The following is a 25702-nucleotide window of genomic DNA, read 5'->3' as shown; positions in this document are numbered from 1 at the left end:
AGTATATACTACTAAAATGCAAACTCGGACGAAATCATTAATGCGTAGACTTACCTTAAACATATATTGTGTACAAACAACTTTTTACAAGAACTATAAAATTCCACTCCAAGCGCTGCGGCTTAGCTCAAGCGAACAAGTACTTCGGGCTTTAGGAGTCAAATTGTCTTTCTTATGGTAAATTACCATAGGGAGAATTATTCAGAAAATTTTGTATGTAGAGTATACCGTACGCATCGATACATTGAGTGAAATGAGCGTCCTCGAATTAAAACGGTTAGAATAAATCGAAACAATTTGCAGAGTCCCGTAGGCTTCAAGACATAGCTCAGCCTGAGATCATAGCCTAATAACGAAGGCTTCGAGTGGGATGTTATAGGAAGCAAGAAGAATCGACGAAATTTGGTATGGTGCAATGTTATTATGTCCTACAACTGCGTACCAAGGTTCAAGGTGATAATTTAATGTTTAGCATGCTAATTCTGTTATTAAAATTAACTATGTATGGGTATATGTTATGTTCACGAAAACAGATATGCGTAAAAGTCGGTATTCGACTGCGATAGTTTCAAAGGTGTTCCATCATTAGATGTGTGTTGAAATTTAGCATGGTGCATTGCCATAATCTCCTACAACTACGTATCAAGTTTAGAGTTTGGATTCAATGTTAAAGATGGTAATTCCGTTATTAAAGTTGGTTATGTATGGGTACGTGCTATATACGCTCCCACAAAACAGATGTACGCAAAGAGTCGTTGTAGAGCCGCGTTAGTTTTAAAGTTCCATCATGAAATGTGTGATGGGATTTGGTATGGTGCATTGTTATAATGTCCTATAACCACCGACCAACTTTTAAGGTTGGAATTCAATGTTTAACAGGGTAATTCTACTATTAAAATTGACTATGTATAGGTATATGCTATGTTCACGCAAAACAGATATGCGTAAAAGTCGGTATTCGACTGCGTTAGTTTTAAAGGTGTTCCATCGCATTTTTATAATGTCCTATAACCGCGTACCAACTTTCAAGGTGGGAATTCAATGTTTAACACGATAATTCTGCTATTAAAATTGACTATGTATAGGTATATGCTATGTTCACGCAAAACAGATATGCGTAAAAGTCGGTATTCGACTGCGTTAGTTTTAAAGGTGTTCCATCATTAGATGTGTGATGAAATTTAGCATGGTGCATTGCCATAATGCCCTACATCTGCGTATCAATGGTGACGTGCTAGTATAATGCACATTTCGGAGGGATTAAGTAAAGCAATGATCTCAGATAAATCCGTTAAATTAAGGCAGAAGTAGCAATTTACGAAGAAAGTTAGCATTCTAGGCCTATACTTCTGTTTAATACTGAAAATGTCATGAAGTTGAAGCGAACTGAAATCATAAACACTTTAGTATTAGGTCCATATACGCAATAAGCTACTTTAGTATTCTGATGGTTTGGGATAAAATGTAATTTTTCGTGCTTTTTTATTTTTTATTAAAATCAGTATACATTTTACAGAAACGTCGTGTAAAGGTAAAGTACTTGTACATTTCGGAGTACTCAAGTATAAGTTCTGGTTAGCTAAATTTCGATGTCATAGAAATACCACAAACTGTGCTACTTGCACTTCTTCAGGGTACTCAATTAGGTTTTTAGCTATATGCAACAAATACTTTCGGGTGTTTTTGATATTGGACTGCTCCAACTCCATGATAATTATAGTATTAGGCAGAAATGAACCTACAATACGAACGTTTTACTTACTCGGAAATGACTACTTTTACGTTAATTTATAAAACTCAAGTAAAGCTCACGAAATCCATAGTGTAAACGTCTCTAATGCGCTGAAAAAGGCAGAAAAAGTACTCAATACGCTAAATTTGAATCTAAAAATATTAATTCTCGTAAAACGTAGTGGGTGTGGGATTCGAACCTATGTGAACACTTGTTCATTGGAATTTAAGTCCAACGCCAAAAAGCTATACTTTACAAAATTTTTGGAGTACTGACTTTTTTAGGTAAATTCTGTTACGAGCTTAGTTACTAACTCTGAAAGCCAGCAAAATTTGTGGTATTTGATCAATATGGAAATTAGTGCACTTTGCGTTTAGGTTGTGTTGAAAACATGAGTAACTTAGAACACTTGTTCATTGAAACTTAAGTCCAACGCCTTAACCGCTCGCTCAAGCCAGTTCCGTTGCTACGATATCTGAGAAATCTATTAAATTAGGGTAGAAATAACTATTTCCAAGTAAGTTTCACGGAGTCTCGATACGCTATATTTAATCTAAAAATATTAATCCCCATAAAACGTACTGGGTGTGGGGTTCGAAGCCTAGAATAATAAGCGGATCGTGATTGAAAATAGAAGGAGGATCACTGGATTAACGTTTATGGAATACTCCGCAATGTAAAATTAGTATATACTGCACAAAATCCAGAGTGTAAGAGTCTTTACTGCATCGGAATAGTGTAGTTTTCTATCCTCTTTACAAATAACCGGATCCGGATATCAACTCTGAATCGACAAACCAATGAACAATATTCAAACATGTTACACCCCCGTGTTTCCATGAAAATAACAAGACATTACACATCCAGTATACTTCACGATTGTTCATAGATACCAAGTATTCGCGTAAACGAGGTGTGTGACATTACATACATCATGGATAACATCATGGCCGGCATTACAAGCATCATGGATTACAAATTCATGTTCTGAAGTCTCATACATGCACCGACTCTGTACATTCAATGTGGGGGTAGCTGACTTGGAGACAGAAAAACACACATATTTGACCGTAACATGGTCTTAGTATGAACCGACATGCATTCGAATTGTGGAAAAATGTGTCGCACACTATTTCACCGAGATTACAACCCTTTCACGGATATTCGTTGGTGCTATCGATACGGTGAACAGCACGTTATGTATAGAGATATCTTCACAGTGAAATACGCGAACCATGCACAAGCATATACCCCGACTTTCGTTGAATATTCACGACACCAACAAATCTGTACATCTCCTTTTCCTCGACATCAATGATAGAATCCTCATCCCAATGCGCAGTACGAATGGTGGGTTCATCGGGTGTAAAATCCAAATCAAATGTCATCAAGGTCTGCTTTCTCATTTTCAATATTTCCACCACCGCATCTTGTCTGTGTCTTAGCACTACCGTGTGAGGATGGCGAAATCTGTGGGTGGTAACACGGATGGACATGATATTCTTCGATATGATCAACTGAAACCTCGGATGTGGTGGGTTAGAGTCTTGTCGTGATGGTTGGTTTCGAAATGCAAGCGGATGAACTAGACCAAAAGTTTTGAAGATGCGTTTTATAATTGCTCTAGGTGTGAAATAGACATCGCACACTTGCGGGGAAACAACACGAATTCAGTCTTCACACCGCAGAAACACAGCCGCTTGGTTAACATCACAAAACCGCAATTGAACTCAAGATTGCCATACACGGAATCGCTGTTAACGATGTCTGACTGCGGCGTTTCGACGAGTAACGAATTCTCGTATTTAGTATTGATTGTGACACATAGTCAAAACAGCGACAGTTTTCACAACCCGGTACATACATTGAACCAACTGATGTAAGGTGAAACACTACGTTCGCAGCAAAAAAGTTTGCAGGGTATGACCACCACCAACATATAGAGTAGTGAGTGAGTAATTAAACTACATACCTCGATTTTACTATGTTACGAGATCCGGATCACGATTCAAGTCTACCTGAACGATTAAATACATTGCGACGATGTCACTTGGCTCTTAATTGGGTTGTTTCATCTGAAAGAACTAATTTTGTCTGTTATAATACTTTATTAGACGTGTATGGCGAGGCGTCTGGTATCGAGAAGTGAGATCGCAAGCAATCATTGAGTCAGTCGTGATGTCTGGTTGGGAGTGTCGGCCTCTTATATCCAGCAAGTGTAATGTGCCATATTAGGCCGTAAGTATCGTAGGCCCCGCGTGAAGTGTACAAATTTCGATGTTGCGCAAATACCACAAACTTTGTTTGCTTTCAGAGCCGGCAACTAAATGCAAGACAGAGACTTTACGCAAAAGTTGCTATTCTTATACTTGAGCACTACGAAATGTACAAGTACTTTATCTTTACACGACGTTTTTTGTAAAATGAATACTAATTTTATTGAAAAAATAAAAAAGAGCGAAAAATTACATTTTATCCCGGAGCGCAACAAGAAAAATCGTATGAATTTGTAAACTACTTATTCATGACATAATAATAATTTCGCGTAGGCTATGCATACAAATGAGGAAAGTTACATCAACGCGTGTTAACTAACGAGTTATCGAATGATTTTTTCCTTACATCAAAACAACTAGAATGTGTAACTACATTAAAAAACGTATCTAAATGAGCTCCAGGGCATTGTGATTATGCAGCATACCAAATTTCATCACACATTGCATGATGGAACAACTTTAAAACTAACGCAGTTCTATAGCAACTTTTGCCTAAATCTGTCACTTTTTACGTGGAGGGAGTACATAGCGAAGTACTTGTACATTTTGGAGCACTCACTTATAGGTTTGGCCTGCTTGCGCTATACTTAATGAATCACTCCTGTGTCATAAATACTTGAGTTGTTGGTGCGTGTAGACAAAAACCTACTTGAGAACATAAATTTCATTTTTCAATAAAATTAGTATTCATCTTACAAAAACGTCGTGACAAGGTAAAGTACTTGTACATTTCGGAGTACTCAAGTATAGGTTTTGTCATCTTATTATATGCTCAGTATATTATATGTCAAGAATTGTGGAGCATTTATGTGGGTCTCCAGGGTGCTCTTCATTGAGTGTCCGTGTTGAGCGATAAGTTTAATTCGCAAAATTAGTGTGTTCAAATCAGGCCTGTCGCCAACATAGTGATGTCGCATAAGCCCTAAATACACATAATAGAATATCAAGGAAAAGTATCATCTAACGTATAATGAATGTTATTTATTTCTCGGAAGCAAGTTATTATCAAAACATAGTGGTCAAAATTATCGCAGAGCAATACCGATTTTGCGTAAATTCCGTTATGCGTCCGACTATGTTACTAGGGATTTTGTAGTTAGTTAGGAAATTAGGAGTCCTATCTTCCCAATCGCTATGGAACAACATCAAAATCATCACAAAGCAATATCGAATTTTGCCTGCATTCTGTTATGCGTTTTACTACGGTAGTATGCGCATCTGCATACAGGTGTCCATGTTTAAAAATGTGGACGGATGAGTTATCTCTGACCAATAGAGTAATATAACCGCCTATAGTTTGGTGGGTATTGCTATAATGTATATCCAAACAATCGTTGCAGACTCTGAATGTTACCTAGGTCCTTATCACAAAAATCATGCCGTCGATTCCTGCCAAGGTAAGTTTTGACGTGGAAATCATAAGTCGTAAAATGTGGAGACTGCAGAAACCGTAACTTGTACACATAAAATCAAGTCTAAAAATATGGATGGATGATATTAGTCCTAAATACACATAATACAATATCTGAGAAAAGTATCAAGATGCGGCAATCAATGTAGCGATGATATAGCAATGGATGGATGATGTGGCACTATAGGCGTGGCGCTTGATGCTGTGGCACATATGACGTAGCAGATGAATGTACCCTTAGGGTATGAAAATGGGCGTGGCAATTAGGATGACGTGGCGCTCTCTGATTGGCGGGCGCCAATTTCAGGTACCCTTACTACTAAGACTTGGAACACGATCGGTCATTTGTCACGACTGAGCTACGACGTCTTTAAGTAGCACCGCGATCCCTATACTGTAACGTTATCATGTCGCGTCTATATCAGCTACGTTACCGTGTCACCGCATCCATAAGAATAACGATATATCATTGTCGCACTCACCGTAAACGCTGGGATTACTTCAAATTGGTCATATATAATAATTTGAGGTATACATATTAACTAAGAGTCAATCACGTGACTATTTACATACCTAATACATATTCAACACCGTGCCGCCGCCGCCTATACCCACAACGTTAGTCAAATCATCTCTACTTGAAAGGTCACCATGTCACCGCGCCTATACCTGAAAAGGTAACCATGCCACCACGAGTTATCACGGCACCGTGCCGCCGCAGCCTATACCCGAAAAGGTAACCATGCCACCACAGCCATAAGACACAATGGCACCGTGCCGCCGCAGCCATAAGACATAAGGGTCACCGTGCCACCACGAGTTTTCGCGGCACCGTGCCACCGCACCCATAAGCCACAATGGCACACCACGACCGATCTATACTACTACTAACACCAAAACAAAAGGACTTTTAAGTTCATTGAAATCAAATCATTCGTCTTCGACTTGCGCTTTATTAGATTGCACGCAACAATTCGTTACGAATGAGCTGTAACCAAAGTTAAGAATTCTTTGCGTCCACAGATATAGAAGATGAATATAGCTAACACAATCACGAATCGACGTTTCAGAGTATTTCACGTATGTAATAAACTTGTTAGTGTCGCCTATATAAAAGTATGCATGCGTTCGATTTCCATACCGACTGTTGCGATGTTTAGGATTCGCTTACAATGACCAAGAGTGAGGATTTAAACATCAATGTCGTTACTGGTGGTATTCACAACAGAGAATCGAAACATTACACAGTGTGAAAATATATCTTTGATATCAAAGCACTATCCCAAGTACACGATTAATACTCAACTCCGTTCACACTTTCTATAGAACGTGCTAAATGTAAAATATCACGAGGTTGCACTCTAAGACTTTGATCATTACAAAAGTAAATTGAATATGTTTGCTCGATGCATTCAATTCAACTAGAAATGTCTAGTGCACAACAATCGCAATATTAAGGAAGTACTTGCTACACTGTAATTCACTAAACGTGTTTTGCATTGTTGTTCATTTGTAGCATTGATTGAAATTGTTTTTTGAACCCTCAAATAATAATTCCCGACATGAAACCAAGCCGCTGAAAGTCGTTACCAACACAAAGAAACACTTTGTACGATGTTTGCCAAATGTATCCTATGGTTAGGTGTACTAGAATTATTTGTGTAACACATACACCGACAATGTAATCGAAAATTTTTCCGTTGTCATTCGCTAAAGTAAATGTCATCACAATACTCTGTCACTAAAGACGTTACTTGTATGTGATTGAATCCCTAACAATTAACTCACTAAACCGAACTCCAAAGAAATTTTATTCACTCGACGGCTATGAAACAGCGTCGCTTAATCGGTCTATATCGTTTTTCTAAAGGCAAATCATATCCACCCAATAGAAAACAATTTTCAGTAGCTTGGTGATGAAACCGAGGAGTGGGTCTTCATTCAATATTTTGTTTGTGTCAAATACTTTGCAATAAACACACTGGAGTGGTAGAGCTTTACATCATCAGACTGTAATCTGTAAATCAAGCTTATATCCGATTTGTAACTGTATTGTTTACCTAACCGAGTTGTATGCACAGTTTGATATTTTTGTCATTTAGTGATTGTTGAACATACCACTTCGAAATACTGCGTTGATCATAATTTCCCTTTGTCGTGATAATCGAAGTACATTTGTTTCGAATTCGTAACAACCGGCGTTTCTTTGACACGACAAATTTTGACAAGTTATGCTTAGAAGATTGGTTGCATATCGCGAAAAATAATATACCGCTCATATTGATACTGTTTATCGGTATTTTCACGCGAGTCGATTTTCAAACGAGTAAAATTTATTACTTGAGTTGTTCCGCTTGCTATATTTAAATGTAAACTCATCCATCTTTCAACAACAAACAATGATAAAAAAGTACGCAATGAAACACAACACTTTGTACGACACTAATTATTATTCCACACATCTCATTTCATACTAAGTGTATACGAAAGATATTCATGACTCATGAAAATATTCGCTCATGCTACGAACATACGCAATGGTTGGTGACGCTTTCAAACTGTTTCGATATCACAAGAACTTTATTGTCTGAATGGGTGTTCATGTATCTTAATAATCAAATAGTTCAACACAGAACTAGTACTAACAGAAACATCAGAGTTGTTTACACGAAAGTTTGTATGTATACACTGTACAGTATGCGAATACCATGTGTAAGTCCAGCACAATTGCGGTATCCATCCGAGTTTAGTTAACACAAGTTTATTACAACGGAGCCACGTAAACTTTCGTGAAAGAAAAGCATACTCACTTCCAGAGGGTTATGTCAATGCCATAGCAGTACTCCAACAACAAAGTACATATGTTTTCTAGTCACGGTCTTTACATCTTCCACATAGATCAATCTACTTTGCTAACGAGAAGTGCTGAGTCATCACATGATTGACCTCACAACAAAACAGCTAGAAGATATTATCATACAAAAATATCCCGAACCCTTTGCGCACCAGTGACAAATCATACAACAAACATTTTTTTGTGAGTCGAATTGTTGTTCAGTGTAAAGTCTACCTGTTGAAACGTACATTAAAACAACACAGTCACAATTCAATTAAAACCACAAATCTATTTTCATTTCGTCACAAACTGTCACATACAGAAAAAAATAAATTTTCTTTCCCCAACACATACTTGTAACCAATCGCTTTCATTAAACACACAACTCCATAAAAGTATTTACTTTCTACAACATAGACATTCTGAGGTAGTCAAGAAATATTTTTATTAATCAAAATCATCGATTTCTGTTCACGGCGTTAGTGTGTGCGTGTCATACCTGTGGGCCGCGTATTAAAATGGACACGACACGACTGAATGTAAGGGGGTAGAAGTCTATCGCATCGATTTACACGTGGTCTTCGCTACGGTTCCAAAAAACGAATCATCTATTTTGCATTGGTCGAGGCCGAGCGAACCAGTTACATGTATTCGCGGTAATGATTTTGCTTGTCATGTGCGAATGATAGGGTTGCTACTCCGACAAATCAAATCAACATACAACAATCTTCTGACGATCATAATAGCAATTTCATTTCCCGCCCCTTCGTAACTGTATACGCACGAAAAGTATATTGTGCAACTCGACAACTACGTTTAACAAGACCAATCACACTACCAGCGTTGAACACAAGATACCTGCCCAAGTCGAAATATCATACTGGTTTGGACAACTGACGTTTACCTGTGTAAAATTATCATTTTCACTTGGAGGTCAACCGTTACCTAACTAAAATACCATTGTCCTTTGGAGATTTATCGTTTACCTAGTGTAACAAACCCCTTTTCCTTTGGAAATCTATTTTTCCCTGGGTAACAAACCTTTTTCACTTGGAAATATATTTTTTCTCTGGGTAACAAACCTTTTTCACTTGGAAATATATTTTTTCCCTGAGCAACAAACCATTTTCACTGAGCAACAAACCATTTTCACTTGGCGGGTTGTCGTTTACCTGAGTAAAAATATCATTTTCCTTTGGAGATCTGGCGTTTACCCAGTGTAACAATACATTTTCTCTTGGTCATCTAGCTATTCCTAGAGTAACAAAACCATTTTCATTTTGAAATCGGACAAACACACCTGACAATTTGATATTTGTTGTATTGACGATAGTTTGAAATAGATTACAACGAACAGTGACGGAAATATACACAGACTACCGGTTTCAGAGTATACCCCCCATCAGTCGTATCACATCAATATCATCGGTTAACCACATACAATATGCTCTTGTACACCGAAATGCATGTTTTGGAAAATTGGACAATAGGCTTCGGTAGTTCTGTGATGTCCGGGTTCGTGCTTTGGATTTTCCAGAGTCAAATGTCTGAATAAAACACCTCCTTGACGATGGTTGGTATGTGGATAACAGTGTTCGGAAAACGGTTGGATTTATGTCACCCATCGCGATAACAATTCCGGGTCGAGTTTTCTGCCACATGTTTACTATATTGTGTCTTTATTGGTCAATGTATGTCTCGACATTAAGTTTGAAATCGGAAACCCTGATAAAGTATGTAACCGGATCCGGATATCAACTCTGAATTGATAAACCAATGAACAATATTCAAAGTAAACATGTTACACCCTGTATTTCCACGAAAAAATACCATCCAGACATAATTCGCGCCAAAACATGCATTTCGGTGTACAAGAGCATATTGTATGTGGTTAACCAATGATATTGATGTGATACGACTGATGGGGGTATACTCTGAAACCGGTAGTCCGTGTATATTTCCGTCACTGTTCGTTGTAATCTATTTCAAACTATCGTCAATACAACAAATACCAAATTGTCAGGTGTGTTTGTCAGATTTCAAAATGACAATGGTTTTGTTACTCTAGGAAAAGCTAGATGACCAAGAGAAAATGTATTGTTACACTGGGTAAGCGCCAGATATCCAAAGGAAAATGATATTTTTACTCAAGTAAACGACGACCCACCAAGTGAAAATGGTATGTTGCTCAGGGAAAAAATATATTTCCAAGTGAAAAAAGGTTTGTTACTCAAGGGAAAAATATATTTCTAAACGAAAATAGTTTGCTACTCTAGGAAAAATATATTTCCAAACGAAAACGATATTGTTACTAGGGTAAGAGGCGTGTGTTCAGTGTCGTTGGTCTTGTTAAACGTAGTTGTCCCGTTGTACAATATACTTGTCGTGAGTCTACAATTAAGAAGGGAGAGAATGAAAACACTATTATGAGTGTCAGAAGGTTGTTGTATGTAGATTTGACAGTAACCCTATCATCCACATATGACAAACACAATCATGACCGTGAATACATGTAACCAACTTGTTCGGTCTCGATCAATGCAAAAGAGATGATTCGTTTTTGAAACCGTAGCGAAGACCACATGTAAATCTATGCGATAGACTTCTATCTCCTTACATTCAGTCGTGCCGTGTCCATTTTAATACGGGCCCCACATGTATGACATGCACACACCAACACCGTAAACAGAAGTCGATGATTTTGATTAATAAAAATATTTCTTGACTACATCGGAATGTCTATGTTGTAAAAAGTAAATACTTTTATGGTGTCGTGTGTTTAATGAAAGCGATTGGTTACAAGTATGTTTTGGGAAATAAAATTTATTTTTCTGTAAGTGGTAGTTTGTGAGGAAATGAAAATAGATTCGTGGTTTTAATTGGATTGCGCTGTTTAATGTACGCTTCAACATGGAGACTTGACGCGGAACAACAACTCGATTCACAAAACAATTTGTCACTGGTGTGCTGAGGGTTAGGAACATTTTAATACAGCTCCATCTACTGGTTGTTGTGAGGATAATCATGTGATGACTCATCCCTTTTCGTTAGCAAAGTAGATTGATCTGCGTGTAAGAATCGAGAGTCGTTACTAGAAAACGCATGTACTCTGTTGTTGGAGTAGCTGATTTATTGCTATGACATTGACAGAATCTCGAGAAGTGAGTATGCCTTACATTCACGAAAGTTTACGTGGCTCCGTTGTAATAAATTTGTGTTAACTAAACTCGGATAGATACCGCAATTGTGCTGGACTTACAAGTGGTATTCGCATACTGCACACATACAAACTTTTGTGGAAACAACTCTGATGTTTCTGTTGGTACTAGTGCTGTGTTGAACTATTTGGTTCTTAAGACACATGAACGACCATTCAGACAATAAAGTTCTTGAGGTAACGCAACAGTTTGTAGAGTCAAACCAACCGTTCTTTAGTTTCGTAATGTGAGAATATCGAGTAAAGTTGATTACTTTGTGTGATGTAAATATCTTTCGTACTTTTGTAAGAGTAGTGGGGGTCTCATGAAAAAGTAACTAGTTGACAAAAAAACAAAATATTGAATGAAGGTTCGTCTGTCGAATATTTTCGTGTACCATGAATATCTTTCATATACACTTAGTATGAAATGAGATGCGTGGAATAATAATTAGTGTCCTACAAAAGTAAAACTTGTTGTGTTTGTTTGTGTACTTTTTATCATTGTTTGTTGTTGAAAGACGGATGAGTTTACATTTAAATATAGTAAACGGGCCAACTCAAGTAATAAATTTTGTTCGGTTGCAAATCGACTCGTTTGAAAATACCGGTCAATGGATTAACAGTATCAATATGAGTGGTATATTATTTTTCGTGAGGTGCACCAATCTTCTAAGCATAACTTTTTAACTTTTTAAATTTATCATGTCATAGAAAAGTCGGTTTTTATGAAATCGAAACAAATGTACTTCGATTATCACGACAAAGGAATTGAGATCAACGCAGTATTTCGAAGTGGTATGTTCAGCAATCGCTAAATATCAAACTGTGCATACAACTCGGTTAGGTAAACGATACAGTTACAAGTCGGATGCATTCTTGATGTACAGATGTCAGTCTGATGATGTAAAGCTCAACCACTCCAGCGATTCGAAACAAATGTACTTCGATTATTACGATGATGGAAATTACGATCAACGGAGTATTTCGAAGTGACTGTGTATCGTTCGGTATGTTCACCAATCGTTAAATGTCGGTTAATTAAACGATACAAATGACAGCTTGATGATGTTAAAGCTCAACCACTCCAGTGTGTTTATTGCAAAGTATTGCCCGCAAACAAAATATCGAATGTCGACCTCAGCTTCATTAACCAAGTGAGTGAAAATTGTTTTCTGCTGGACAGATATGATTTGTATTTAGAAAAACGATCCACACCGAGTAAGCGACGCTGTTTAATATCCAATGAGTGAGTGAAATTTCTTAGGGGTTTGATTTAGCTAGTTATCTGTCGGCGATTCACTCACATACAAGTATATGGTCTTTTAGTGACCGAGTATTGTGGTGCCATTTACTTTGACGAATGACAATGGGAAAATTTCCAATTTCTCTGATCGAGTGCGTTGCACAAATAGTTCTAGTATGCAATCAGTGAACATCATGCAAATTGACAGCGACTTTCAGTAGTTTGGTTAGATGATGACAATTATTCCGGAGGTTCAAATCGATATCACTACTATGAACAGCAATACAAACACATTTTTGTAGATTTCAGTGTAGCACATACTGTGATTTTATTATTGTTATGAGTTTTATATTAACCAAAGTCGGTTGAATAGGATCCATCCAGTAAAGATATTCAAAATTGATTCTCCGCTGATCAAAGTCTTAGATTGTAACCTCGTAATGTTTTACATTTCACGCATTCGACAGAGAGTGTGAACAGAGTTTAACACGGATTAAATGACACCGCCCGGAGTCCAAAGTGATTTTTTCGTACTGTGTAAGGTTTGTATGTTTCAATTCACTGTCACAGATTCTGACAATAATGTATTGTACCGGTTGTTAAACATCAAACGAAATTGTTGTTTCATCTTTAGTCTTCGTAACTGGAAACAATTACATTTGTAAAATATTTTCTGATATCCGCGATACGCAGAGTGATTTGTACCAAGGTGGAATAATTCTCCAATCAAGAACAGTTTTACAACTCAATATGTTAATAACCATGGTAGTGAAAAGTTTGTTGTTGTCATAATAACCTTTAGCACAACACCGGGTCTAATTACCGTGAATATTTTAATAATCAAGTCATGATCGAACATTACAAAATCTCGTATGTCAAATCAATGTGTTAATAAGGATGTTTACAACATGATAACTTTCAATGTAACACCAGGTTCGATCGTAAGAAATGAATTCTTAACTACCTTAGTCAGGCATTCAAATATCATATACTCAAAACATATGTTAATCTCAAGTTGCGCGCACCGAGTAGTAATTACTTTAGGTTACAGAATAGTAACGACCTTTACAGTTTGATAAAAAATACGAGTTGGCGGACTATGAATACAACCGAACTTGCTATGGATTTTGGATTGTAGTGATTACTCGCGTAGTCTTGTCTACTTTTCGTAAGGATACTGTTGAGTTGGTTGGGTAAGTTACAAACGGATTGACTTGACAAGGTTTTTGTATTTTACTCTTTTGTGTATGGCAAGATGTTAAAATGTTGAGATGTCATAGTGATAGTATTTCTGAAACTATCTTTGCCAAACGGAAAGTCCGATCCCGAATATAGTTGTAATATTTCATTACTTGTTTCAAATCAATATGCGTATAATTTCGAAATGTGACTGGGTGAGAGTTGGTAGCAGTGGCGGCTCGTCCTATAGGGCAACTGGGGCATTGCCCCACCTAAAATTCTGTTCAATAACAATTTAACCATTTATAGACGCACAGCAATCAATATATACCGAGATCACAGCGAAACCCGCGTTCTTCTTGTGCTTTCGCTTGCAAACGCCCATACATAGCGAAGTCTCTGCGAAAATCGAATTCTCTTCTGTGTTTTCGCTTTGTGAATGCCTAGCCGGGGCTTGACCCGGTAGCGGTCATAACAAGCTCTCACTATCTATTCTCTCAAAGCCGCGCACAATAAAGAAACGGTGATTTACTCTCTCCTATTCGTAAAATGGCCGAGCAACCGGGGCAACTATGCCTACTCGCCCCTAAGGTGTGATGTAACAATCGTATCTATATCTGAACTCGGTTACCGTAATATGCGTTGAGTCGACCTTTGCTGGTATAGGTCGATTTTGACGGTGTTTCGCACCATGATAATTCTTGAAACTTGGTATGATATGTCGTGAAGGTAGTATTTAACACTGCTCCAAGTTTCAGGCTTGCTACTTGAAGATAATGGTAGTAATTTCGTTTCCGATGTTCGGTGTGTGCTGATCTATCATGTACATAGTACAGCAAACGGATTTTACTCAAAAGCCGGTATTGGTCTCCATTGATTTTGACGATGTCCTATACCGAGATCGGTCATGACATTTGGCACGGTAAGTGTTAGTATCGACCGATGTAACAAGTTTTAAGTTTGTCACTGAACTATGTGGGTGGTAATTTCGTTTCCAAAGTCGAGTAAGAGCTGACTCTTCATTTATCGCCAACAAATTTACGCAAAAGCCGTTATTGGTCTCTATTGATTTTAACGATGTTCCATACCTAGATCTGTCATGAGCTTTCACACGGTATGTCTTGATTTTAGTATCGAACGCGGTGCCAAGTCTTAAAGTTGACACTCAATGATTGAGGCAGTTATTTCGTTTTCGAGGTCGAGTATGGTAGAGATGCGCGCTGATCTGATACTTAGCCTACCTACGTCATTGCGGATCTCACGCAAAAGCCGGTGTCGGTCTGTGCTAATCTATAGTCTGCGTTCCATAACGAGATCGGTGATGATATTTCCAATGGTATATCTCGATGATCGCATGAAACAGCTAACCAAGATTCTCGGTTTGCATTCAAGTATTCGCATAATTTTATGTTCGCCAATGTCCATTTCACTGTGAAATTGTGGCCTTCAAACCATTTGCTTACAATCCCCTGTCAATTGCGATAGCTATATTTCATTTTCGATGTCGGCTAACAGCTGATCATTCGATCAGCCTATTCCTCGATCTATTTTACTCAAAGTTCGGTGTTTGTCTGTTTGCATTGATTTTGACATTGTACCATACCGGAATGGGTTATGAGATTGCGTATGCTACTTCTCGATGATTTCTTGTAACAGTATACTAAGTTACGGCTTTTATTCATGTATTTATATATTAATATATTTTCCAACGGCGATTTCGCAGCAGACTTATAGACAGTAAGCCGTATGTGTTGTGTCACAGTCTCCAGTTTCAAGGCCAAAATGTCCTACGTTGTTCCGAGACCAAAGTTCCGAGGCTGCTGTCCTTAGTTCTTCAAATACCATTCAAATTGATGTTCTGGATTCAATATGACAGGCCCAATCTATGAGATAACAATTGCGTATGTGTCCGAACTCGTTGACCTTTCCAGTTAGGCTTACGCAATCTCTCGAGTTCTAGTCATTGGAATTAGTCAGGTCAAGTCAAGTGCGAACATGAATCGTATTGAATCTTTATTCCGTACGTAGTTTACGCAGTTGCCTTTAGAGCGAAAATGAGAGGTCTAGAAGTTGTCCAGTCTATTGATCCAATCGTACGCCGGGTGCCTCCGCTTTGGTTGCCTATTATCACCTGGTCGTAACCAGAGATGGCCACAGTCCGGTTCAGGAGCAGGAGCAGGATTTCAATGTTTTTTTACCTGGCCGGACTGGATCCGGATTTCGAATTTGGGGTGACGGTCGGATTTTAGGGTATATCGATTTGCGTAATCTATAACTCCACCATGAAATCAAAACGCATGCTACTAAGGATGACCTGATACTTGATTCGTGGCATAGGGACGATTCTTAGTTCACGTACATTTTGTAAAATATTCCTTTGATTAAAAATAAATGAATAAAACATTTGTTACCACACTTCAAGTCACGGCTCACCGGCAAACCTCTCGCGGCACCTACGTTAAAATCACTGTTGTCGGGAAATTCATGTGACTTCAAGTTACTTTTTTACGTTGGAAAACGCCATTGTGACGTCATGTTGATAAAAGTCGCTCGCAGCCCTTGCCCCACCGCCCGATATTGTCACGAGCCGCCACTGGTTGGTAGTCATGTTTGTCAATCCTATTTCAATTAACACTGCACCAAAGTCGAAATATTTCATTTTGGATTATCTGAATTTACCTATAGAACATCTCGCGAGTGGATTCCGACGCCGTACTATAACATTTTTGATAATAAGGACTCAAGGATTTTCAATCAACAATAGGCCTACCTGATTTTTTGGTAATGCTAGAGTTGGCAAATGATAAGTTGAGTGTTTTTGTTAAGCGTTTGATTTCTCAGTAATAAATATAATTATTGTATGTGCATACTTGTGATTCTTGATTCTTGTTTAGTTAGTTGGTATTGATTCTATAGGTGTGAAACAGCAGCGTGGAATGTGTGAATAATTCGATGCGACTGAAGTTGGAGTCAGCAATATTCAGGTTACGTTCGAATCAACTGATCGCGGTAAATGGATTTCTCAAAGGCTTAGAGTTGTACCGGATCAACACATTCAAATACGAATCAACTTGGTTTGTGTAGTGCAGTGGTTCCCAACCTGTGGTACGCGTACCACTAGTGGTACGCTAAGGTCTTCCAGGTGGTACGCGAGTAGATTCTGCTTTTTTTGCGACCGAATGGACTCATTAGTTAAGGTGGCGTTGAACACAAAGATTGATTGTTCTCCAATAAACTTCAGACTTAGCGTGGCCTCCTCGTAATCGACTCTAGCTTCTCACGCTATTCCCCAGCTGCTAATTTTCCCTTCTACGTGGGAGTTCAGGCAAGGATTTTCATCTCTGATAACTATCAAGTCGAAGAAACGAAACCGATTTGTTGCGCCCACGCATGACTTTCGATGCGCTGTGAGCAAACATATGCCAATCATCGACCAGCCAGTGCAGTGGTTCTCAAACTGGGGGCGTGAAGCTGCGACCAACTGAAAAAAAATTCAGACTTCACGCGATTTACCTCCAATTCATTGCTTTGCTCTGTGTATAGTCCAAATTGCATATTTAATAATCATCTTATCAACTGTCATAACCTTCCATGCCATAAAGTTATTCGTTGGGATTGCTAGCATTCTGGTCGCATTTTGTGATGTGACGATAAGGGGGGGGGGGGGGGGGGCGCGAAATTTTCCACCATCATAAACGGGGGCGTGTCTAAAAAAGTTCGAGAACCGCTGGGCTAGTGGAAAATATGCAAATGCAGCCATTGCATTAAAACAATTGACGTTTGTTGTTTGCTGTTATTTCATTATCATGTTGTTCTTCTTGTGACTGGTGGTGAAAAATCAATTTCATGCATCCCATTTTAACCCTGGCTGATAATGCCTAGTGTAATAGTACTTACGATTACGCCTCGCATACGTCAAATACGTCATTATGACGTCATAAACGATGTAAACATTTCCGAATTCCTTCAGCGCGCGTAACTTATGTAGGTGGTACGTGAGCACTGCATAAAATCTCGAAGTGGTACGTGGGTGAAAAACGGTTGGGAACCACTGGTGTAGTGAGTTTCATTTCAAGTTGACAAATTGACACATTGATTGAATATTCTCATGATTCGCATCACGCAACCAAAGTCAACGTGAAACATATAGCGATCGCGAAAAGTATCAAATCTTGGATATTCAAGTCACCGTCTGCGACGGTTCTGTTATTCGGTGCTTATTACTTAATATGTAATATTCTTATTATATCACACTCGTGAAATCCAGTTCTGCACCAAACTACCAACATATTACATTGTAGCGATTGGGATGTCTGTAACCACAAGTCCCGAGAGATGGTTATGTCTTATAGGTGTTATCTTGTGAGCGATCGTAGGATTTTAGAATTATTTCGCACCTTTTTGAATAAGCGTTCACTTCACAAAGGATTAGGGTTAGAGTAGAAATAAGTGACAATTTGTCGCTATTCAAGTTACCGACACTAGCGGTCTGTTATTCGTCACTTATTAAATCTTTACGAGTGAAATCAAGTTCTGTGACAAACTGGTTACGAAAATTTCACCGCGTGAGCGATCGATATGCCTGTAACACGAAGCCGCGAAAGATGGTTATGTCCGAGACATTATCTTGTCAGCGCTCGCGGGGTTTTGCAAACTATTTCACACCTATTTGAAGTGTTAAATTGTGAACGCGGTTATTGTTGGTATTGGAATCGCCGTCTACGCCGGCTCTCTGGTAAACTAATTACCAAATATTACCTTGCTAGTGATTCCTAGATTGACCAAACTATTTCACACCTTTTTGCTGAAAGTACGACATTCCGCCCGCAGCCTATACCCGAAAGTACGAATCACCGCCGCGTCCATAAGAATAACGATATATCATTGTTGTACTCACCGTAAACGTTGGGATCAACTCGAATCGGTCATATATAATAATTTGGGATATACACATTAACTAAGGACCAATCACGTGACTATTTACCATACCTGATACATATTCCAGACCGTGCGAGAGATGCCTATAACCGAAAGGGCGATTCACGACCGCACCCATAAGAACACATGGCGAGTCACCACTGATCCCGTAAGAATACACGACAGGCGAATCACCGCCACCGCCTATATTAAAAAAGGCGAGTCACCAACACGAGTTTTCACGGCGAATCACCGACGCAGCCTATACCTGAAAGGGCGAATCATGACCGCACCCATAAGAACACATGGCGACTCACCAGCGATAGGGGAGGGGGGGTCGAAAAGGGCGAATCACCAACACGAGTTTCGCGGCGAGTCACCAGCGGGCCCATAAGAGCCACAGGCACACCCAGAGCGATCTACTATACTACTGTAGCAGTTTAATATAAAGGCGCGCGCTGTACCACTCAATATTTCGACTAGGTTACGCTTGCGTGTTGCTTACGCAATGCTTACAATGGCGTAATTAATTTCTGCTCAAATGTTGGATAGTGAAAAGCAGAGTAACGTCGCAGACCTGTGCACTTGCGCACAAACCGTGCGATTCATGGCTTTCAAAATGGCTCTCAGTAGAATTCGGAAGGAATAACAGCTTTTTAATTCAATCAAAAGCTCGCTCACGTCTGCAGTGAGAGCGCATATTAAGTGCTGGCATCACATGAGATAGGATAAAAAAGCACGCCAGTGTACTGATGTTCTATCTTGGCATTGGATGGATTTTTGTAAGAAATTGACAGCATCAGTGCAGACTCAGGATTTTTAGTTGTGGTAGAATCTGTATACAGCAGTCCTGCGTTTGGTGTGGTGTGCTGGCTCTACCCGCTTAGGAGTTAAGCCATTTTGCTTTTGTTTCTGTATTCGGTTTTACAGGGTCCATTTTACATGAGACTGTTTCGTGAACATGATTTCCTTTTGGCTTTAAAAGCGCCATGTTTTATTTCATCGATTTCAGCCCTGGACGTGGTGCAATCGATACCACGTTGACGTTGCTACGTCAGAGACACGTTTTTCATACATGTCGCAATTTACAGGTCGTGGAAAAATTATTATTGTTGCCGCCAGACGACCGCATTTTTCGTTTCAGAACATGATTGCTTCCACTCAAATTCGAATTACATGACACCTTTTCCTGTTTCCCGCGATACCGAACACAACGTAAACGTGTCGCAAACAGGATATACTCCGCGAGATTTCATCTTGCGCAGTTAATTCAAGTTTAAACGTGCTCGTTTTTTATTTCAGAACTGTTTCAGATCCTCTTACAGGCTTGAAAAAGTAAATTGAACGAGCTAAATTTTGACATTTTAGGCAAACTTATTAAACTTATATGCCGTTCAAATTTCTAAGCGATACAGCGCATATCGCGACTCAGGACGTTGTAATTTGGAATTACACGCCGTCCATCGTTAAACACTTCTAGAAAGAGGACATGGTTTTGATTTTTTGTTCGTGCATCGTGCTTGGCGTGAACTCGCATTATGCGATATATAATTATTCTGCTAAACTTCGTTTATTTTTGAGGTACCCTAGAGCAGTGCTCTTCAACCTTTTTCGACGTGGTACACCCTTTTAACGTTTGCTCAAAACTCGTACACCCCTGTTCATCAGGGGTCTTCAAAAATGACTTTTTTCCTTAAATTGTACTGGCTACTTGATAAAATTGTTAGGTTACCTAACTTAAGGCAACACACCAAATTTGGTTCAATTCCAACCAGTAGCCGCATGGCTACGGAAGAAGAAAGTTTCTATTTATAATATAAAAATAAATAAACCTAAAATGTGAAATTTTTCTGTTCACCCCATGAAAGTATTAGGTTGCCTATAAAAAGGATGTTCTTCAAATTTGGTTCAATTACAACCAGTAGAAGCGGAGTTATTGCCGTCAAAAAATTGGATTTGAATAAAATAGTATTTGGTCACAGAGTCTATTCGCAGCCAGTTAGGCCGCCCGCCACGCAAATTGGAATTTATTACGCGTCAGCCCCAAAAGAGCATGACATTACGAACGATAATCAACCTAAAAGTAACAGTATTGGGGAGAGAGTAGGTAACGCTACTGCTGCAGAAGCGGTAATTCAGATCAGCGATGATAGCAGGCGCACCAGCCTATTGCGTATCAGGCCTGCCCCACACCACACACAGTCGACACTCGACAATAGCACATGGGCTGCAAGAGATGTCAGTAACCCCAGATCCTATACCGCTATACACATTCTATTTTCGCTAATTTGCATCACTAATAACAAAATACTAAATTGCAAATGTATGGCGAAATATTGGACATAAAATCGGCATTTTACAACAAAGGGGTTTCGATTTCAACATGGAAGCTGTTCCGACCCTGGCTGGCTACGTCACTGCATTGCGGTATTTATTAACGTCGGTTGGAAGTACTGATTCAAGAAGTCTAAGCTATCTCGGCGGTTTCCTCAAAAATCACTAAAAGACAAATGACTAGCTGAACACATGTTTGTTAACTGCATAATTTCTAACAGAAAACGGAACCATTGGTCTAATACCGACGGCTAAATGAATATGAGGAATATTTGCTTATGACATCACAATCAAGCGGTGAACAGTATTACACTTGAGATAACATCGCAAGTAGTTATATAGATCGCTCATGATGGACCATTGGTTCTTATGGATGCGGTGGTGACCTGCCTGAAAACCAGGGGTGATGACCCCATCCTTTTAGACCCCCCATGTGGTGGTGACCTGCCATTGTTTCTTATGGGTGCGGTGATGATACCACCCTTTCAGGTATAGGCTGCGGCGATGATATACCTCGAAAACTCGTGTTGGTGACCCCACCCTTTCGGTATAGGCTGCGGCGATGACCTGACATGGATTGTTTGGTAGTGAACTAACGTTGTGGGTATAGGCTGCGGCGATGACCGGCCATGGCTTGTTTGGTAGTGAACTAACGTTGTGGATATAGACCGCGGCGTCTTTTCGCGCTGTGCCTATTGATTACTACGTAACCTGAATAGTACGCCGACTTTCAGATCGGGTTATTCGCACCTTGTATACCGCTGTTTCGCACCTACAGAATAGTGTGCTGTTCACAGTCGTGACTTCACCGCGATAGCATAATATTCGCCAAAAAGGTGTGAAATAGGTTGCAAAGCCCGCGATCGCTGACAAGATATTGTCTCGGACATAACCATCTTTCGCGACTTGCTGTTACATACATCCCAATCGCTACAAGATACTATTTTGGTACTTAGTTTGTCACAGAACCGGATTTCACTGGTAAAATTTAATAAGTAACGAATAACAGAACCGTCGCAGCCGGTGATTGGAAATACCGACAAATTATCACTTATTTCTGATCCAACCCTAATCCTTTGCGAAGTTGACGCTTATTCAAAAAGGTGTGAAATAATTGTAAAACCCTACGTCACTGACAGGATAATGCATCAGACATAGCGATCTAGTTATAGCACGGGTCGGAATCCATTCGCGAGATGTTCTATAGGCAAATTGAGATAATCCGAGACCGAATATTTTGACTTTGGCGTCGTGTGAATTGAAGTAGGATTGACAAACATGACTACCATCTTTCCAAGTACCATTTCGATATTATACACACATTGATTTGAAACAAGTAATGGAACATTACAACTCTATTCACGATCCGGCTTTCGGTTTGTCAAAGAGACATTTTAACATCTTACCATACTCAAAAGAATTATTCATAATATTAACCGGTGTTAAAAATATAGTTTTCACTTACTTGATTATATCACAACAACTCACAAACTTGAATTAATTCATCCTTGTTGTATTAGTATGATCGGTCTTTTTTAATCAATTGTAAAGATCGTTACTATTCTGAAGACAAAGTATTTACTAGTCGGTGCATATATGACTTGACATAAACATATTATATTTTGAGCATACGAGATTTGAATGTCTGCATAATAACTGAGAAATAATTTATCACAATAAAATCCGCATATTACAGCGTAAAAGATGTTTGAATGTCAGCAACTCTGTACGGTAATAGTTACTATCACTAATTTACCCGACCAACTCGTCATGATCATTCCTGAAATCAACACAAATATGACCACTGACTTGAGTTAACCACAAAACAGCGTCAAGTTTTAAATCCACTTGTAGCTTACGGCTTATTTGAATGCGGGTTATGTTTTGTTGTAATTGAGTGTACGGAAATAGTATTACATCTCGACATCTTACCATCTTACCATATTCAAAGAGTCAACCACGAAAACATTGTCAAGTCAATCCGTTTGTAACTTACCCAACCAACTCAAGCAGTATCAGTATGAAAACAGCCAAGCATACACGAGTCCATACAATCGCTACAATCTAAAATCCATAGCAAGTTCGGTTTTAGGCATATACCACCAACTCGTCTTTTTTGTTCAACTGTAAAAGTCGTTACTATACCACAAGACAAAGAGATTACTGTGCGATATATTTTGTAAGACAAAAGTCATTTCCACTCGGTGCAGGTGACTTGAGATTAATATAATATGTTTGAGTATACGAGATTTGAAAGTCTGATCAATGTATAGTTGCGACTTCATTTCTTACAATCGAACGCTGGTGTTATATCGAAAGTTACCATTCTGTAAACATAAGGATTGATACATTGATGTGCCATATGCAATAGTTGATCGTGGCTTGATTATTAAATTATTCGCGTTAATTATTAGACCAGGCGTTGTGGTAAAGGTTATTATGACAGCAACAAACTTTTCAGTACCGTTGTTATTAACATATTGAGTTGTAAAACTATGCGTGTCTGAAATGTTCTTGAATGGAAAATTATTCCACCTTGGTACATATCACCCTGCGTATCGCGGATATCAGAAAATATTTTACAAATGTAGCCTAATTGTCTCCACTAACCAAGACTAAAGATGAAACAACAATTTCCTTTGTTAAACAATAACCGGTACAATACTTTATCATCGTAATCAGCAGTGAGAATTGAAACACTTTCGCACATTACCCGGTGTCAAGATATCACACTAGGTGAATTGACATACCGCCGCTTGATTAATAGCTAATCCATTCGCACCATTTCACATATTTTGATCATAACAAAAGTAAATTGGAATATGTTTGCTAGATGCATTCAATTCAGTTAGAAATGCCTGGTACACAACAATCGTAATATCAAGGAAGTACTTGCTACGCCGTAATCCACTTAACGTGTTTTGCATTGTTGTTCATTTGTAGTATTGATTGTTTTGAACCCCCAAATAATAATTCCCGACATGAAACCAAACCGCTGAAAGTCGTTACCATCACAACGAAACAATTTGTACGATGTTTGTCAAATGCATCCTATAGTTAGGTGTACTAGAATTATTTGTGTAACACATACGCCGACAATGCAATCGAAAATTTTTCCGTTGTCATTCGCTAAAGTAAATGTCATCACAATACTCATCAAGCTGTCATCTGTAAATCAAGATTACATCTAACTTGTAACTGTATCGTTTAACTACCGGGCTGCATCAGTTTGCTATTTTTGTCATTTAATGACTGCTGAACATACCAAACGATACACATTCACTTACGAAATACTGTGTTGGTCGTAATTTCCATCATCGTGATAATCGAAGTACATTTGTTTCGAGTTCATAACAACCGACTACTTTTCTATCACCCGATATATTTTTGACAAGTTATGCTTAGAAGATTGGTGCATCTCGCGAAAAATAATATACCACTCATATTGATACTGCTACTCCATCGACCGGTATTTTCAAACGAGTCGATTTTCAACCGAGCAAAATTTATTACTCGAGTTGTCCTGCTTACTATATTTAAATGTAAACTCACCCGTCTTTCAACAACAAACAATGATAAAAAGTACACAAGCAAACACAACAAGTTTTACTTTTGTAGGACACTAATTATTATTCCACGCATCTCATTTCATACTAAGTGTATATGACGGATATTCATGGTACACGAATATATTCGCTCATGCTACGAACATACGCAATGATTGGTGACGCTTTCACACTATTTCGATTTAGTGTAACAAAAACAACGACAACAATTTTCACTCTCTTGACTTATGAAAACAACAGACGAACCTTCATTCAATATTTTGTTTTTTTTGTCAACTAGTTACTTTTTCATGAGACCCCCACTACTCTTACAAAGTACGAAAGATATTTACATCACACAAAGTAATCAACTTTACTCGATATTCCCATGCTACGAACCTGTACAATGATTGGTGACGCTTTCAAACTGTTTCGTTACCTCAAGACCTTTATTGTCTGAATGGTTGCTCATGTATCTTATTAATCAAATAGTTCAACACACAACAATAGTACGAACAGAAACATCAGAGTTGTTTGCACAAAAGTTTGTATGCGTACAGTATGCGAATACCATGTGTAAGTCGAGCGCAATTGCGGTATCCATCCAAGTTTAGTTAACACAAATTCATTACAACGGAGCCGCGTAAACTTTCGTGAAAGAAAAGCATACCCACTTCCCGAGGGTTCTGTCAATGTCATAACAATAAACCAGATACTCCAACAACAGAGTACATATGTTTTCTAGTCACGATCCTTACATCTTTCACATAGATCAATCTACTTTGCTACCGAAAAGTGCTGAGTCATCATATGGTTGTCCTCACAACTAAAACATACTATCATACAAAATGGTCGTTATAGTTTGCACACCAACGGTACATCGTACAAGTAACAAGTCTCGAGAATCCAGTTATTCAAAAAAACGTGAAAGTATTTCTACACCAAGTCGTTATGTTGACGAAAGCGTATATTGTAATATCATGATCGATTTGCATTCGTTGGCCACAAACTGTCACTACTCTAAATAATT

At 38.6% G+C, this 25702-nt stretch overlaps 1 protein-coding gene across 2 annotated transcripts in view; it reads right to left on the bottom strand.

The window, feature by feature from the left end:
• Positions 1-25702, bottom strand: part of LOC145446954 (uncharacterized) — a 486702-nt gene that overhangs the window by 291894 nt on the left and 169106 nt on the right. The window lies entirely within an intron of this gene.

This window comes from Botryllus schlosseri, chromosome 9 (assembly GCF_051294905.1).
Source record: "Botryllus schlosseri isolate E-star chromosome 9, Bs_hap1, whole genome shotgun sequence".
Lineage (NCBI taxonomy): Eukaryota > Metazoa > Chordata > Ascidiacea > Stolidobranchia > Styelidae > Botryllus > Botryllus schlosseri.
The sequence above is the reverse complement of the archived record's forward strand: the minus strand, read 5'-3'. Positions and strand labels throughout refer to the sequence as shown.